The sequence below is a fragment of the Pinus tabuliformis genome, chromosome 6 (assembly GCF_031772625.1).
Source record: "Pinus tabuliformis cultivar Carrire ecotype Pingquan chromosome 6, CPIR1, whole genome shotgun sequence".
Classification (NCBI taxonomy): Eukaryota; Viridiplantae; Streptophyta; class Pinopsida; order Pinales; family Pinaceae; genus Pinus; species Pinus tabuliformis.
In genome coordinates this window covers 1,480,372,497-1,480,390,565 of record NC_142292.1, presented here as the reverse complement: position 1 = coordinate 1,480,390,565, position 18,069 = coordinate 1,480,372,497, and positions in this window count along the sequence as shown.

Below are 18,069 nucleotides of genomic sequence, written 5' to 3'. Positions count from 1 at the left end.
TTCTCGGATCTGAAGGATATTGTAAGATACTTGGGCATTATGAAAATTAATTTGAAACCTGATGTGAAGCCTGTAAATCAGAGACCTTATCTGCTCAATCTGAAGTATAAAGAAAAGGTGCGCAAGGAATCAAACAAAATGCTGGAGGCCGGAATTATTGAGCTAGTAGAAGAATCTGATTGGGTAAGCCCAATGGTTGTCCAAGAAAAGAAATAGAAAGGCGAAATTAGGATATGTGCAGATCTGAGAAAGTTGAACGATGCATGTGTGCATGATCCGTTTCCAACACCATTTATATATGAAGTTTTAGAGAATGTTGGAGGACAAGAGGCTTATTCATTCATTGATGGGTTCTCAAGATACCATCAGATTAAGATTGCGCCGGAGGATCGCAACAAGACAACCTTCGCAACAGAATGGGGTTGCTTTCAGTATACACTAATGCCATTCGGGTTGAAGAATGCACCCGCAATCTTCTCCAAGGTAGTAATCACAAAATTTAAGGAGTTTATTCATAAATTATTGGATGTGTATTTTGATGGCTAGACTGTGTTTGGATTGGTGAAGTGCCATGTTGCAAGTCTACGCCTCATGCTGGATACATGTTGTAGATACCAGATCGTGCTGAACTTGAAGAAATGTATATTCTGAGTGCCTTTTGGAATTTTGCTAGGCCATGTAGTATGCAAGCAGGGTTTGATGGCAAACCCTGTAAAGATAGCAGTAATTGTGAATTTAGAAGCTCCCAAGAATGTTAAGAAGCTACGTGCAACGTTGGGCCACACAAGCTACTATAGGAAGCTTATGAAGTCTTATCCCCAGATAGTTGCGTCGATGGAGAAACTATTAAAGAAGGATGTGACTTTTCATTGGGATGAGTAGTGTCAACAGAGTCTGGATGTGTTAAAGGAAAATATGGTGACTGTGCCCATCTTATTATTTCCATATTGGAATAAAGAGTTCCATGTGCATGTAGATTCCTCATGTATTGCACTGGGTGTGGTATTGACCCAACTTGGTGAAGGTGATATTGATCATCCAATAGAATTTGCCAGTAGGAAACTGTCAAAAGCCGAAAAGAATTATTTCGCTACAGAGCGTGAAGGGTTGGTGATGGTCTATGTGATGCAAAAGTTTTGACATTATTTAGTGGGCACACATTTCAAAATGTACACAAATCACTCCGCTCTTACATACCTGGTCAACAAGCTTGTGTTGGGGGGGGGGGGGGAATATGTAGGTGGTGTTGTTATTTTGGGAATATGATTTTGAAGTGATTGTGAAGCCCGGACAGTTGAATGTAGGCCCAGATCATCTATCTAGGATTGAGACAGGTGAAGAACCAACCAATTTGGAAGAAAGATTTTCAAATGCACAACTGTTTGTTGTGCACGTTGCGGATGATCATTTTGCAGATATAATTCAGTTTCTAACTACTGGAAAAACTCCGAAAGGGTATTCTACTCAACAGAAGAAGGAACTGGTGATCTGCGCTGCTGATTTTTCTATTATAGCGGGACATTTGTATAAGATGGGAACAGATGAAATATTGTGTCGATATGTTCTGGAGTTTGAGCGCGCTAGTATCCTCGCCGAAGCACATGGAGGAGTGGCGAGAGGAAACTATGCAGGTAGAGCGACCGTGTATAAGATTATGTACGCAGGGTTATGGTGGACGACAATGCATAAGGACTCTAAGGCATTTTGTAAGGCATGTAATGCTTGTCAAAGGATGAGCAAGCCTTCGCGAAAATATGAACTACCCTTAAACCCTCAGGTTTCGTTACAAGTATTTGACAAATGGGAAATTGACTTTGTAGGTCTGATACAACCACCAGGAAGGAAGACAGGCGCACGATACATTATTATTGTGACAGAGTACTTAACCAGATGGGCAGAAGCACAACCAATGAAATATTGTACTACTGCTACTACTGCGAAGTTCCTATTTGAATATGTCTTAACGCGGTTTGGGTGCCCTAAGGTATTGATGAGTGATAGGGGTACGCATTTCCTGAATGAAACAATCAGCACGATGCTCGAAGAATTCCAGGTGTACCATCAAAAGAGTACACCCTATCATCCCCAAGACAATGGTACAATGGAAGTTTTCAAGGATATTTTGGAGAATGCGTTGACCAAGGTTTGTAACGTGAAGAGAAACAATTGAGATGTACTCATCCTGGCGGTTCTATGGGCATACATGACGACGTGCAAGAAGTTGACAGGCCAAACTCCATTTAGGTTGGTCTATGGGACCGAGGCGGTGATGCTTATGGAATCTATTTTTCCAAGCCTGCGCATTATGGCTTTGACAAAGATGACGAGTCGCGAGACCATGGAGGAATGGCTCGCGTAGTTGATGGAGTTGGAAGAAGACTAGTTTCTTATAGGATTTCACCGGAAAGTGAAAAAGGAACGCGAGAAGGCCTAGCATGATAGGCATATTAATTTGCGCACTTTAAAGGTGAATTATTTGTTTATGCTATATGATAGTAAGTTCACAAAGTTTCCGAGCGAATTCCGAATGCACTGGTTAGGCCCGTATGTTGTTAGGGAAATCACGAATGGTGGCACAGTTTAGCTCGCAAAGCTGAATGGTGAATTGTTCCCTGGACGAGTGAATGGCAGTCAGTTGAAGTTTTATACAGGGGATCCTACCCTTGTGTAATGACTATATGGTAGAAGGATAGTCTTAGCACTCCAAGTAGCTGCAAAGGAAAGAGGGACTATAAATTACACTACCTGGAGAAGAGGAAAATGTAGTAAGGGTGCTGCATGAGGAAATCAAGCAACGAGCCAGGAGGAGGTGCGGTAGAAGAAGCTACAATGGAGGAGCTATGCCATGGGGGTTGGTGCCACGCAGCCAGGTCCAAAAGTAGCCATTGAAGTCACTGTTCATGATTGGATAGCAAAAATCCCGTTAGGAGGAGCGGGTAGGTAATATTTATGGAATAATCTTTGGAGATATGCTGCCAAAGATGCATTTATGATAAGAAAATTGAGGGAATGGTTGGATTTGAATTCAAAATCACCTATAAATATGGGATGTTAGTCTATAGAAGAACACTTTTCTTTCTGAAAGTTGGGTATGAGCCCTCTTGTTTTCTCTCTATGAATCAATAGACTTGGGAGGATTTAGTTTCAAGCCTAGCATTTGTTAAACTACCTGAGTGGAACTAGAATCTTATCCTTGAACAAATGTCCAAGCCAGTAAGTTCTGAAGTTGTTGTCTCTCAAGCGGAAACTACTGAAGTTTCATTAATGGAAGCTATGCCATCCATGCCTATGGTGCATCGGTCGCCTAGGCCGAAGCAATCTGCTGCTAAGGAGAAGAAGAAGAAACCACAACCTATACCAGTGAGGCAATCACTGAGGAAGAACCTCGCTGGGGTTCTAAATAAAGGTAGGAAGGACAAGGAAAAGTAGGTGGAAGAACCTGTGGATTTGGATGTAGAACAACTCCGCGATGGAGTCGAGGAAGTGGATGTTGATGAGGACAAGCCTATCACTAGGCTCCTATTGTGTATCCCTACACGGAAAAGGAAAGTGAAGGTAAGAAAGGACTTGGATTTGGGCAAGTTCACAATCCCTATGCTGTTATTGCCAGAAGAAGTGGTATTTGAAGGCGCGCTCTTAGCGCGTATCCCTATGTTAAAACTAGAGGATTGGGATCTTGCCAACCATGAAAAATTTCCGCATTTTACCACCAATAAGTACATGACCAAGATTTACTATGAAGAGACTGGGGTCACAAGGTTGGAACCAATGAAATGGGTAAAAGGGGTCGAGCAGGCTAGATTGCTACATATGTTGTGTGTGCCACACTTTCACAGGTCGATTATCAATACTATCTGTGTGTGCCAATTTCTCACACTGGTGCATGATGGGTGTTTGTGGTTAGGCGAACCCATCCCCATAACAGACATGTTGATCCATAGAATTACGAAGTTGCCCTATAAAGGGGCAGATCTAGCTAAGGAATTTGGAGGCAAAAGCAAGGAGAAGGAACTTGCAGATAAAATGAAAACTATGGATTGGTCAAGAAGTCGTGTGGATACTCTATCTGCCCTATTGCAGACCGAGTGGTGTAGCTTTTCACTCAGATTTTAGTTAGGAAGGTCATGAGAAAATGTCGCGCGGACGAGGTTTTGGCACTAGTAATTTCATTGGTTGCATAGTGTGCAAAGGGGGTGTAGTACAACTGGGCGCAATACCTCTGAAAGGAATTTTTAGCTAATTTCTATGAAGAGCTGGAGGAAAAAAAGGAATTTCACTATGCCTGGCTCCTTCTATTAATTGTCCTCAATGCATGGCAACTTCAGGAGGATAGTTAGTTCCCTCTGCGGGATGAAGATTTACCGAGGCAGCGAAATTGGCTTCACTGCGAGTGACGAAGGATCCGGAGAGGATCACAGAGTCAAAAGTCTTCTGGATTCTGGTCAAGATGGAACTCCACAAAGTAATCAGTCAAAGGCCAAGGTTGTCTCCAAATTTGTTTGAACAGTTGCGGCCCTTCGTGGAATTTAAGGCGGATTTTCATAATTTATCCATCCGCACAAGAAGAGACCCTAAGAAGATATGGCACAAGTTTCCATACCTAGTTACAAAGGTCGATGTACATGAGATTGTGGGGACATGGCTACCAGAGTGGCGACAACCCACAGATCTGGGTGCAAGTACCAGAAAAGGAAGAGAAATCTCTTCCGTGTAGACGACAGTTACGCAGAAATGGAAATAAGTAGCACAAGCAACAATGCAGGAGTTGGCAGATAAGAAGAATAAAGAAGTCATTGCTAAAGCAGCTGCTGCTAAGGAAGCTTTCAATACAGAGCATGCTGCAAAAGAAGCCACAAAAGAAGTTGAAGCATTGAATTCCCAATGTACTGAAGAGCAGGAACAATTCAAGCAAGAAGGAGGCGGGGGTGACGAGCAGAGCACTCCCTTCAAATTGTAGAAGCGGACCAAGGATACAACTTTTGGACCCAGGAAGAAGAAAAAATTGGACAAGTAGGAACACGCAGATCCAATGATCCTCACTGAAGGGGACTTGGATGATATTGGGGACAAGGTCTAAGATACAACAACGAAACTATGGCAACAGTTCGAGAAACAATACATAAAGATGTTGGGGAGCATCTAGAAAGAGTTGTAGATTTAAGCAGGTAGAATTCAAGCGAGTGTGGGACAAGCGAGCAGTGTTCAAGCAAGCCTAGAGCACGCGAGTGAGAGAATAAGGGAAACATAATGGAATCTGGACCTCAGATTCATTCCCTTTCTAGAAGGGGCATTACGTGTAGAATCAGAGGAAGATAATTCTCATCTCGGAAGATCAAGGGCATGAATTTAGCCACGCTGCCACTTTAGACCCTCCACGCGCTTCATCAAGGGGTCTTGGATGAGCTTTGGATCAAAGAATAGTGCACGTTATCAGTGGTCAGTGAAGTTAAAATGAGCAATGAACAGTTCTGCGCCAAAAAGGTTCAGGCTCTTAAGGAAAAATAAGAGCTAGCACCACGAAGCTAGAGCTTACAAGTAGCAATTACATAAGCATGTAATTCAGTACAGAGCTACACATTCCAAAGGATGTGGCCACTTCAGCAAAGGTTCAGAAATTTGCCGTTGTAGTATGATAGTCTAAGGAGGAGGTAGGCAAGTTACTTTTGATTTTCAGATGAAGATCTTGGAACTGCAATTGAAACTGCAGCCGACTACTCCGCTAGAGGTCAAGGAGCAACATGACGCAACCATCAAGGAACACATGTCTACCTTGGATAATGTAGTAACGGGATGCAATTTTCTCTTTGAAAATGGAATGGAGCTATGGACCATTTTGCAAGAGGACACAAACTTGCAGAGATTGGGTATAGAGCTCAGAGAGGCACAACATAAATTTGATGAGATCAGGGCGATTACGTGCACTTTGGTGCCAGTCCAGTGCTTCACACGCTTACAAGAAATGAAGGTGTTGCGGGCACATGTTGAGGAGATGCAACGCAAAGGACAAGTTTTGAAGGCTCGGATTCAACCATGGACATAGGAAGCAAGCCAGATTACTTTGGCTATCCAAGAGAAGTTGAAGACTTTCCAGCAAACACAAAGGACCATGTGCCTCGCAATGGAGGGGCCAATTACAGAGAAGTTGGTTGAATAAGTGCAGCAAGCCGCCATACAGAGCACAACAGACCTTGAAGTCTTGAAGATGGAGTTTAGTGAACTCTGCAACAAAGTGGAGAAGAAAACTAAGTGACTCGAGGATGAGTCACCATATTTGTGTTGGGGGACTATTGGGATGGGATCCCTAGGGTCAAATTTTGTCAATAAAGTCAAGTTTTGTAACAGTTTCTGTGAAAAAATGTAAAGTCTCCGCAAAATATGGAAGCGGAGCATGAATATAAGTAAGAGTCGATGGGGAATTAGTCCCTTGTGTGGGTAGGTGATAGGATGGTTTTGAGACTCACCCATGGTCCACAGGCCATGGTATTGTAATGAAAAGGCTATATATATAGTGATCCATAGCGAGTCTAAATAGATAATGTTTGATAGAAAATCATTGTAAAGGCAAGGTGCTAAGGCAGGAAAGGTTTTTTTACTATACTTCGGCGAAAGGGGAAGGCTCCTGCAGTTGAGTGCTCGGAGACCTTGGTAAGTCCGTAGCTAAGTGCGCAAAGACCTTGTTAAGTCTGCAACTGAGTGCACGAAGACCTTGGTAAGTCCACAGCTGAGTGTGCAGGCCCCTACAGTTGGGTGTGTAGGGATAAGAAGTATGTATTTAAATCTTTACATCTTAATAAAGACTATTTTGAGTCGTATATGTGCATCTGTGCCTTGTTTATTTACTTCTATTTAAGTTTATGTATCTTTTCTCTGTGATCTATTTTATGTGAATTAATGCTTCATTTCTGCACGAAACAGATATATATCTATATATATATATATATATATAATATTTATGCATAATAAGTATAATTAGCCACCTTTGCAGAGCTCAGGAGTTTTTTAAATAAATTTGCTATAGTTAACTGCTCGAAAAGGATAGATCTGCGCGAAGGCAAATCTTGGTTATAAAGGCTTCAAGATATACAATTTTTTGCGGGAAAGTAGTGAATCCATGTATTTTATGCCTCTTAAGTACAATCAAGTACCTTCGCGAAGATCTAAAGGTCATTTTGGTAGAGTTGCAGTGGCTGACAGTCATAAGGAATAGGTCTGCGCAAAGGCAGATATAAGCTATAAGAACCTTAGGAATACCATCACACAGGCCTTTGGACACAGAAACCTGATTCTAGCATCGCCAAATACTGCTTCGAGTGAGACTGCAGCTTGCGCTACGTAGGTTGTTTCCAAAAGGGCCAGCAGTTAGGGTTTTGTTGGTTGGCACGAATAACTCTGAACCTGGGTCAAGCCCCCTTAAGCCAACAATCACATTCACACGACCAACCATTGTACGAGTCTAACCATGTGAATCAATGAGCTAGAGTCGAACATGGTAGACACCATCTAATTACCAGTCAATGATGTAAGTCGTTAACAAATGCAAGAATAACCACCGATGATGTTAATGGATCTTAAGGTACTTAAGTACAATCTGTATAGTGTGAATAAATGAGTTGATATCGAACAACACACAGAATATTTTTGTTGAAGGCAATTGATATAAACCTATCTCGGAGAGTGAGGAGACTTTCCATTAATGTATGGAAGAACCAAGTAAATCAATTTCTTGGATGATGTGCTGAAGCCGACAAGAAGCTACCCGTCGTAGGAGGGCCTTGATGTATCCCCCATCAACGATACTAACTGGGTATCATGATTGAGATAGAATGATTAGAATTATGTTGATAGGGAACTGGATAAGAAAAGGTAGATATGAAATGAAGGCTTAAGAGTATTGTAGTAGAGATCAACTGAATGACTTCTCTCGAATAGACCGGCGACTGAACGGAGTTGGTAGCATTGACACAAAATTGAAATGGAGGCTCTAAAATGGTATGATAACCAAAAGACAAGTGAATTACCCAAAACAATAACCACGGGGATGAAGTGGAAAATTGTCATGTTCAAGAGCGACTTGCTGCCATTAGCAAAATGGAATCCCTTGTTTTCCCAATTTCCCCAACCATACTTCCCAATACCTCTTTATTTTTTAACAATATTGAGGAGGATAACATATTCTTGATCTATAAGTTCATCCTTCAGATGAATCCCTCCAAGTATATTTAACGAACCTTGAGAAGGAGTGGTTCGGGCCCGTCATGATCGACGAGTCCATCGTTGTTTGATGTTTTTACGAGTCCAGCAAGGGTAAAACTTGACATATTTTTCATGTTTAGAGAGTTTGAAAAAGAGGCGAAAAAGAAAATTCTAAAATGTCCCTTTTTATAGGTATTCCTTTAGGTCTGAAAAGGTAGAAAACAATACCCAAGAGAACCTCTTAGCCATGTTCAACTAAAGCATTCATTTTTCGTATCTAGTCTATCTCAATGTGGAAAAGGGTTAAACTTATTTTGAGTAGACATCTTTTCATTTACTTTTACGAGTTTGAAAAGACAAGTGCTCGAAAATATTTTCATATTTTGGGAGTCTTAAAAGAGTTGAATAAGGACTCCTCCTGGAGGAATGAGTGGTATAGAGGGTAGCAACCGGTTCTAGTCATGATGGAACTGCTCAAAACATGCAAAGGTCAAGAGGTTGGATAATAAGATCGCTCATTGCAATGGTTCTTTAGGAAAGGGTAAAAACCAAGTGGAAGTGTATGATCGTCCAAGAATATGGTGACGATGGAATGAAAAAACCAAGGGTCATCTAGTAGAAACAGGCTAAGAAAATGGAAATCACACAAGCTAAAATGAGAATGGTTTCATTTTTACACAAGCTTGAAACATGGGAAACTATGCTTGAAATTGGTTTCATTTTTACACAAGCTTGAAACATGCGAAACTATGCTTTAAATAAGTTTTCATGCCCCCAACATAATGACTCAATCTGAGGTACATGCCCCCCAAACTTCATTTCATTCACCTAACTAGAGTACTGGGTACTGGGTGTATGGAATGAAGGTTCATTTATGAGATCAAGTGAAAGACTCGACTAGGAATTTATGAGATCTAGTCAAAGACTCTAATTGGAAGGGGATTTGTTTCATTTTTTAACGAGCTTGACACAAGAAAAGAACTCTACTCATAGGAACCTATTTCATTTTTTAACGAGGTTGACATAGTAAAATACCTATACTCATAAGAGCTTGTTTCATTTTTTAATGAGCTTGAAACATTAAAAGGAACTCTGCTCATAACCTTGTTTAATTTTTTACCTATCTTGACACAAGAAAAGGAACTCCACTCCAGGAACCTTGTTTCATTTTTTAAGGAGCTTGACACAATAAAAGGAACTTTGCTTTAGAAGCTTGTTTCATTTTTTAATGAGCTTGACATAAGAAAAATAAATTTTCTCTAGGAACTTTGTTTCATTTTTTAACGAGCTTTACACAAGAAAAGGAACTCTACTCCAGGGACCTTCTTTCATTTTTTGAGGATCTTGACACAAGACAAGGAACTATGCTCCAGGGACCTTGTTTCATTTTGTAAGGAGCTTGAAACAAGACAAGGAACTCTGCTCTAGGCTCTTGTTTCATTTTTTAAGGAGCCTGACACAATAAAAGGAACTCCGCTCTGGACCTGATCATGGACCGCGAGAGACCATGGCTTCCAAGAGGTTCTCATTAGATGGGAGAAAAACTCTCTGGAAGGGATATATATCAAGGGATCAATGAAAAGATTAGACTCCAATGCCCCTAGTAAATGATGCACTACATCACCTACTAGATCATTAGTAGATGCAGACATGGAACAGGTTGCCACATAATTATTCTGTAGTGGGGGAGATACCACTTGCATATAAGGACCATTTAGGTAAGATGGTTGATTGGGAATAAAATTAGGACCAATGAACGAAAGTTGGTCAATATTCACTATTCTTCCTTCATGTGGGAAACACATCACACGAAAGAGTGAAGAGACAAGAGCTCCCATGACATAAACATAGTCACGCCCAAGGAGTAAATTAAAATCCAAACGGTCTTGGACTACCATCACATCGATATAGATAATATTTCCTTCCAAGTAATAGGAAACTTAGGAAGGATCACCAATGGTTGATTGGTTCCTCTTTTATAAGCCAACAGATTCTGAGTAATGAGCACAAGTTGCAGAGAACCTAAAGCTTGCCAAGCAGTTGAGGACAAAATATTGATAGATGCACCTTCATCTATGATTGTGCTAGATAAGACCACATTATAATCTTGTACCATGATCTAGAAGGTCATGTAAGAAGGAAGATGATATCCTTCCAATCGACTCCAATTAAAAGAAATGGCCATGCTACTTGGAGGGGGTACTGTGGGAACGAGATAATTCCCCCCTGGTGTTAAAGGAATAGGAGGATTGTCCCCCTATACCATGGGAATGGTAGGATTTCCCCCTAGTTCATTGGAATCTTAGGAAACAAGAAGAACCTACGTGATATGAAGTTCACTCTCTATGGGAAAAGTATGATCGAATGAAGGTGGAATTGGGTCAACCATTTTCTCAACCAATGGTTGGTTAGGAATGGACTCATGGAATTCACATTCAGAGACAGAGGGATTGGGTGGATTCAAATTCTGATCAATCACTTCATCAACTAGTGGAGGATTGGGAGAAAGCTTCTGGTAACCAGCTGGAAGTCGTGGTTGAGAAGTTGTAATGTTTTCCAACACTTTTAAGGCTTCATACATATAAGGACAAAGGTGAATAGGATGATTCCTTCACATAACTTACAAGGACATTTGACTTTACCCTTTTTCCCATGGACCTTACTATCACTAGTGGATGGTTTATCACCAACATGATCTCCATAGGTTGATGATAAAGGACGTTGTGAGCCTGTAGACCACACTTCTAATACCTTGGGAATACCAGGACAATCTCTAAGAAGGTGGTCATCCTTACATAACATGCAAGGGAATTAACTTTATGGGGTTTATTGGAATATTTTTCCATACTAGTTGCGTCCGTAGTAATGGTTGCTTGGTTGCCCCCCTGCTTATTTTGCTTTTTCTTCTTCATCCTTTTCTTCTTCTTCTTAACTTCCTTGTTACTAGAATCAATAATTTGACCAGGAGAAGAGGAAGACAAGGATGAAGAAAAAATAGGTGAAGAAGGTAAAGGGTGAAATTTAGGATCAACATGAGGTTGATGTTGTTCAAGTGGAGGAGAACTCGGTTGAGAAGCAGTTTGGACATTTGAAACCATAGGGGTCGAAAGTAACCAAACTGGAAAACCAATGGTAAATTCGAGAAGGGACAACTTTCCATATAAGCAGCACCAATATTTCCAAAACATGGAAAAGGACTAGGATTCCCCTCAGAGGGGTTTCGTTAACTGGTGGAATTTTGAACTGTGGCCATTAGTCTCAACCTAAGATCCACTAAGGAGTTGTTCCATAGGAAGGATGTTATTCCATAGTTAATTAATTGATTTTATAAATTAAAGACACAAACAAAACAAATGGGTAACTAGGCATAAAGTTCTACCAAGCAACTATGAACTGCAATATACACCTTGGAGAACCAAGGACTTAACATATGTGTAGGAAATCTCCCCAAATGCTGTGTTTGGTGTATCACGGTATACAAGGAAGTTGGCTCAGTTACCTATGGATGGATAGCAATTTAATGGGGACTCCCAAAATATACTCGACAATACTTGGGAGTGCAGCCCATAGTAGTGTTGTCTAATGTGTAACCATTTGATGAGATTTTTCCCATATACTTTACGTGCATGGAGCACCACCAATATATGCGAAGGTACGTGGAGTATGATCCTATACACTCACATACATGGAACAATATTTCACCCCTGAGATGCAACGCTAGAAAAGAACAACAACTCCTACTTTTAACGATGTCAGAACATGTCTCTAGCCTAGACCTCTATGTGTGTCATTAAGTTCCAAATGCTCCTTAGGTTAATTGAGATGAATTTAAAGTTGATCTTAAATTATGTCTCAGTTTCAAGGCACAAAAAATTATGTCACCTTAACATGCCTATGATGTAACTAATATGACAAAAGTAACTCTTTTCATTTTCGATGAAAGCCATCTAGCGTAGGGAAGAGGTGCAACCAATGATGCAACAATGAAATATGTAACCAACAAGAGCTTCCTAACTAGATCTTTCAACTTCACTATTCCAGTTCAATTAAAAGGATTAAAATATGCCAAACTATGCAATGTAATCTATGCATGATTCCCCTGAAAACTATGTAAATGTCATCTATGCACAATTTCCTTTCTAGTTGTGAAAATGAGAATTCTAACTATGCAAATGTGATATATGCAAGAGAATTCTTCAAAACAAATGATAGAGGATTCCAATGAAATCAAACATAATCTGAGATTTCATATTGAAATTGGGTGAAAATTCCAAAAATCAAAAGAGATGTCACTCAAAGGTGATTAACACTCATACACAATTCAACCCCCCTGACAATTGAGGGGGAATTGTTTTTTGCAAAAATGAAAGCAAAAACACACAATTTCACACTTGGGAATTCCAATTTCACACACAAAACACTAGATGCAAATGAAAATATTTTTTCTTTTCACCACAATTAATTTTTGAAATGAAGAAAACTAAGGTGCAAATGTTCAATTACTGATTCAATTACTCTTTTCATAATGAGGACTAGAACAACAATTCATCTAAGAAATTAACAATCAAACAAAATCAATTTGCAAGCGACCAAATGATAAGAACAAAGAAAAATCAAAACCAATTCTTTCAAAGGAAAACAACACAAATGAAAACCAAGTGGACACTTTAGAGAGACCACAAGATACTCAACACTCACGGAAGTTCACCTGGAAGTATGCTAACCAAAGAGAGGCTCAAGAACCAAGGCAAAATTTATGCAAAAACAGGGGCCAATGTTGGTGTAAAATAGGCACCAGTGCATTGCAATGTAGGTATAGAGTGGGCCTGGGTGAGGTGAAACACTCTGTCAAAGGTTCAGGGGGTGCGTTGGGCCTGGGAAAGAGGATTCTGACACAAAAATTGCAAAAAAGGCTTAATAAAATCACTTCCTAATTCTTTTCTTGGTTGGATGATGCAACAAAGGTATGTTAAGGAGGTCATCAAACAAAATGGACAAGGAAAATAACAAGGGAATACTTCATCCCCAAAAAATTTGCCAATTTATTATACGAGATTTATGATTCTGGACAAAAGTATCTCTCCTAGGTCGGTGGCTAACCTAGAACAACAAAGAGACAAGGAACACAATTCTTTTCCTTAAAGTAAATAGATGATGGAGTGAGGCCTACCTGGTATCTATCACGCACTTCGCTCCTTCTTTAGCTTGGAAGCTCCAATTCCAGCTCTGAATGCCAAAAGTAGGACTTGCACAGTCAGATAACACAAGCCAAGAAACTACAAGATCTATGCAGTATCATCTAAGTACTTCATTCAATAGATCAACATGGTATTGAAGTATATGAAATAACACCATAACATATAGGAAAACAATGAATTCTTTACATTAATATAAATGGAAAGAGATTACAACCATATGTAGTAGTTGATCTTATAGAAGAGCTCCTACAAGTTGTTGACTTGTCCTTTCCTTGTCACAATATGAACCTCCAATCACCATAAATGCATGAGCTTATGGCCACTCACTACAACAACATAAGGGCAGAATCACTCTCCAAAATCCAACCCCCAACCACATAGAATTTTGGGAATATATAGAGAAGTATGGTAAGTTGGTGGTTCTTATCCAATTACCAATCTAGGGTTTGAGATCCACCTTTGATGGAGGGATAGGATCAAAGGATAAGTGGTGAAAACTCCAAAGTAGGGAAGGATGGGATCTGAATGTTTTATCCAAGGTAAGTAGTTGAAACAATTTCTGGAAACTCATAGAAGGGGAAGCTTCTGGAATCGTGATCATTCTCTCGATTTCTAGAACCAACATAGGTGCAAATGGGAGCAACCTGGTGGTGACCACTGACCAAATCAAGCCACAATGGAGTGACATGTAGGTGATCACACCCCATTAGGCATACATGGAGTGTTGGTTTAAAACTAGCTTAGATGATTCAGTTTAGGGATGAAATTATGGGGGATGAAGGGAACATGCTTAGGGCTTTGTGCAAGATTGTGACAAGGGGGAATAGGATATTGATTGATCCCATTAGGAGGCTCACTGATCGTATTTGAAAAAATGGCCTATAACACTAAGTATCAACTACCGGTGGTTTCAAAATGTCATTTTTGATAAATTCCTTCAATCCATTATCTTCCAACACTACCTCCATGTGGTCCTTCCAAGAAACATAATTTGAGCTTCCCTCAAGGGCATACTCGAGTCTTAGTCCATAGAAATCCATCCTTCTAGATCTGAAGAATTGATCCTGTATATTTGATCCTCCTGCAATAAAAAAATTCGAAATTTCTGCTCTACTGTGAATCCTGCTCTAATACCATGGATAAATTAGGTTGTATATTCCAAATTGCTAATGAAATTTACTAAATCATAAGACTTGAAGCTAATCTACTGCTCTGCAGACATTAATTCACAATATAGAACACAAATCATACACATACAAAAGGAAACATCATACATGCATAGATATTTATCTAGGGGAAAGGCACTGCTCAAAACCCCTTCATATATGTATTACATTAATCAAAGAATAGAGATGAATGCATATGCTTGCTCAATCCTGAGCACAACCCCTTAGACAATTTTCAATCCCTCCAAGCTCCTATTTCCTTGTATTATTCCTTGACGAAATTAGCCTCTATTATTTAGGAAATTCCCTCAATTGGATTGTACAATTCCTCCAAGTCCTTCCTCTGACTGCATGCAACACCTGTACATATGGGAATATTCTAAAATTGATAGCACATTGCCTAAGAATCTGCAAATCAACTGGGTAACTCAAATTCTTTGCATGCATCAATTATTTGGGGTTGACTGATCAGTTAACTGGTTTATCACTTAGTGTGGTTGAAGTTGCACTTCCACTACTTGACCTCCACTAGTTCCTCTAACAGTTAGAACTAGTTTAACTGGCCATAACTCAATTTAACTTAAATAGATTGCAAAAAAATATAAATAAATCATACTAAACTATATTAAATCTTCCCCAACTCGAATTAACTGAGTGACAAGTTCAATTTCACCTCGGTTAACTACCTCCAAGATTTCTATTGAAATGGAAATTCGAATTTTCTCTAGTTTAACAAAGGTAAAATCAAACTGAGATTTTCTTGCTGCATTTTCAACAAGGGTAGTAAGGTTACATCTTTTGAAGGTTTGGCTTCTCTAGGTATGGATCATTTGAAATCTACTTGTTTGGAACCGGTGGGTTCTACTATTGGTGAAGCGGTTCAGGTGGCACAATTCTTCCCTAGGTTTGTGGATGCTGATGAAAATAGGGATTTAATGGAGGAAGTCTTTGTTGAGGAACTAAAAGTGGTGCTCTCAATTTTTCAAAAGGATAAAATCCCGAGATCAAATGGTTAGGCCATAGAATTTTTCATTGCATAGTATGACACCTGGGATCTAATCTTCTAAATGTGGTCAATGAATCCAGAAGGGAATGGAGGATTTATCCTACTTTCTATGAGCCTTCTTCCTTTGAGGAGTTTTGACCTATTTCATTATGCAATTGCATCTAAAATTGTATTTCAAAGGTTATTGCTCGAAGGATTAAGCATATCCTTTCTAAGTGCATTTATGAGGAACAATTTGGGTTCTTAAAGAGAATATAGTTCTATGAAGCCATAGGAATGGCACAGGAATGTCTTCATATCCTGAAGACCCCGAAGGAAAAATGGGTGATTATAAGATAGACCTATCTAAGGCATATGATAGGGTTAGTTAGCTCTTTCTTCACTTTCTTCTAACATAGTTTGGGTTCAAGGTTTCATTCATCAATTGGATTACGAGTTGTGTGATGCCTATATCTTTTGATGTTCTTATTAATGGTTCTACATACTCCTTTTCAGCTCAACAATGATTAAGAAAGGGGTGTACTTTATCTCTGCTTCTCTTTTTCTTGGTTGAAGAAGTCATTAGTCGTATGCCACTAGAAGTTTCCTAGATTTTTATGATTACACACTTACTCTTTGTTGATGTTATTCTTATATTTTGCAATGGGGAGGCTCGATATCTCATAAAACATTAGGAAATTATTCTTTTGTTTTGAAAAGCCATGGGTATGGTTATAAATGAGCGTAAATCCATGATATCCACATTAAATCTAAATGGAAAAGAAATTCAACACACCAGTTCTATGTTCCCTTTTGCAGTCTCTAACCTTGAAGGAGGCCTCAAATATTTTGGCTTCCATTTAAAGCCAAACATTTACAAAATGAACAATTGGGAGTGCTTAATTACAAAGTTGGAGAAAAGGTTAAAATGCTAGAGTTTTCAATGGCTTTCTAGGGCTGGTAGACTAATTTTAGTTAAATCATTCCTAAAAGTTATCCTAGACTATTGGATGTATTTGGCATGGATTCCTAAGGTGTGTTGGAATAAGCTAGAAGGATTTTCTTCAAGTTCTTATGGTAGGGCTCATAAGATCATTTTTTTCTTCCTTGGATCAAATGGTCCCATATGATTGTGCCAAAGCTTCTTCGTGGTTGGGGAGTTAAAAATATTTTCATGTTCTCCAAGGTGTTGGCTGCCAAGTGTGGGTGGTGTCTCTTATCTACAAATAGCCTACGGAGTCAGGTTATTCATCATAAATATATTGTTCCTTATTCATTGGATGTATGGGTTCATCTTTAGGAAAAGTTGAGGAAAAATATTTCGGTGGTTTAGCGGGATATTTTAAATTAATTTCACTTGATTTCCTCAAGGATAGCTTGGAAGATTGATAATGTGGCCAAGGCTTAACTGGGCATGGAACTGTTGCTAGGAAGTGGTATTTATCATATTTTATCCTAGGCACCTTTGACCGACTCAAGGATTGGGGTATTTCAAGAATTTCACATATTAGCAACCCTAATCGAATCACTCTTTGGCGACAGGGTTGGTTGTCAACAGATAATTTAAATTTACATGGGACTTTCATAATGGAATGGGCCCTATTCATAAAGTCTTTATATTATTCTCATATCCATATCATTGATTCTTAGTACGAGCTCATATGGTTAGTGGCTTCAGATGGAGTTTATATACTAAAAATTTCTTATATTCAGTTAAATTTTTTGGTTCAAAATGTTTATCTTATTTAGTGATGGCATATTCTATGGAAATCAAAGTGACCATCAAAATCTCATCTTTTTTCATCGTGCATTATCGAAGGAAATATTCTGACATGGGATCTAATGCAATACTAACACAAAATCGATTCGGGTTGGTGAACACCTTGCAAGGGTTTCTCTGAATTTATTGACCATATTTTCATTCACTTCTTTTTTACTAAGCAAGTTTGGGCTGCCTGTAGGGTCATTCTAGGTGGCACATGACTTGGGAAGGGGTTACCTTTTTGGAGATTTGGAAGGCTTAGGTCAAGGATAAGGCAACCAGATTGTTTCGAGATATTCCACTAATTCTTGGCTGGGATATTTGGTTGGCTTGTAATAAATATATTTTTTAGGACAATTTATCTTATCCAATCCAGGTAGTTGCTAATGGTATGGTTATTTTAGCTCACCATCCACAGTCAACATCCACTACTCTAGGTAGGATTGTTTTGGTTGAGGGAACAGATGTTAACTCCCCTTGGCGCTACTTCGATGGGAAATTTCAGGCATAGGGTTCAATCTATGGGGGGTATTTTGTGCTTCACATCTCAGAACAACATTATTTTCACGTCAAGATGGGTTTGGGTCAGGGGTTCCAATAACTAGGCATAAATTTTATCTTGCAGAACACTAATTTCCTATACGCTATAAAAAGGATGTGAACATCTCCAAATCTTCGATGATGCTTTACTGGTTGTGAATTGTGTCAATGCGACCCAAGTGTATTGTACCATTTACCTTTCACATATTTTGGAGGATATCATGG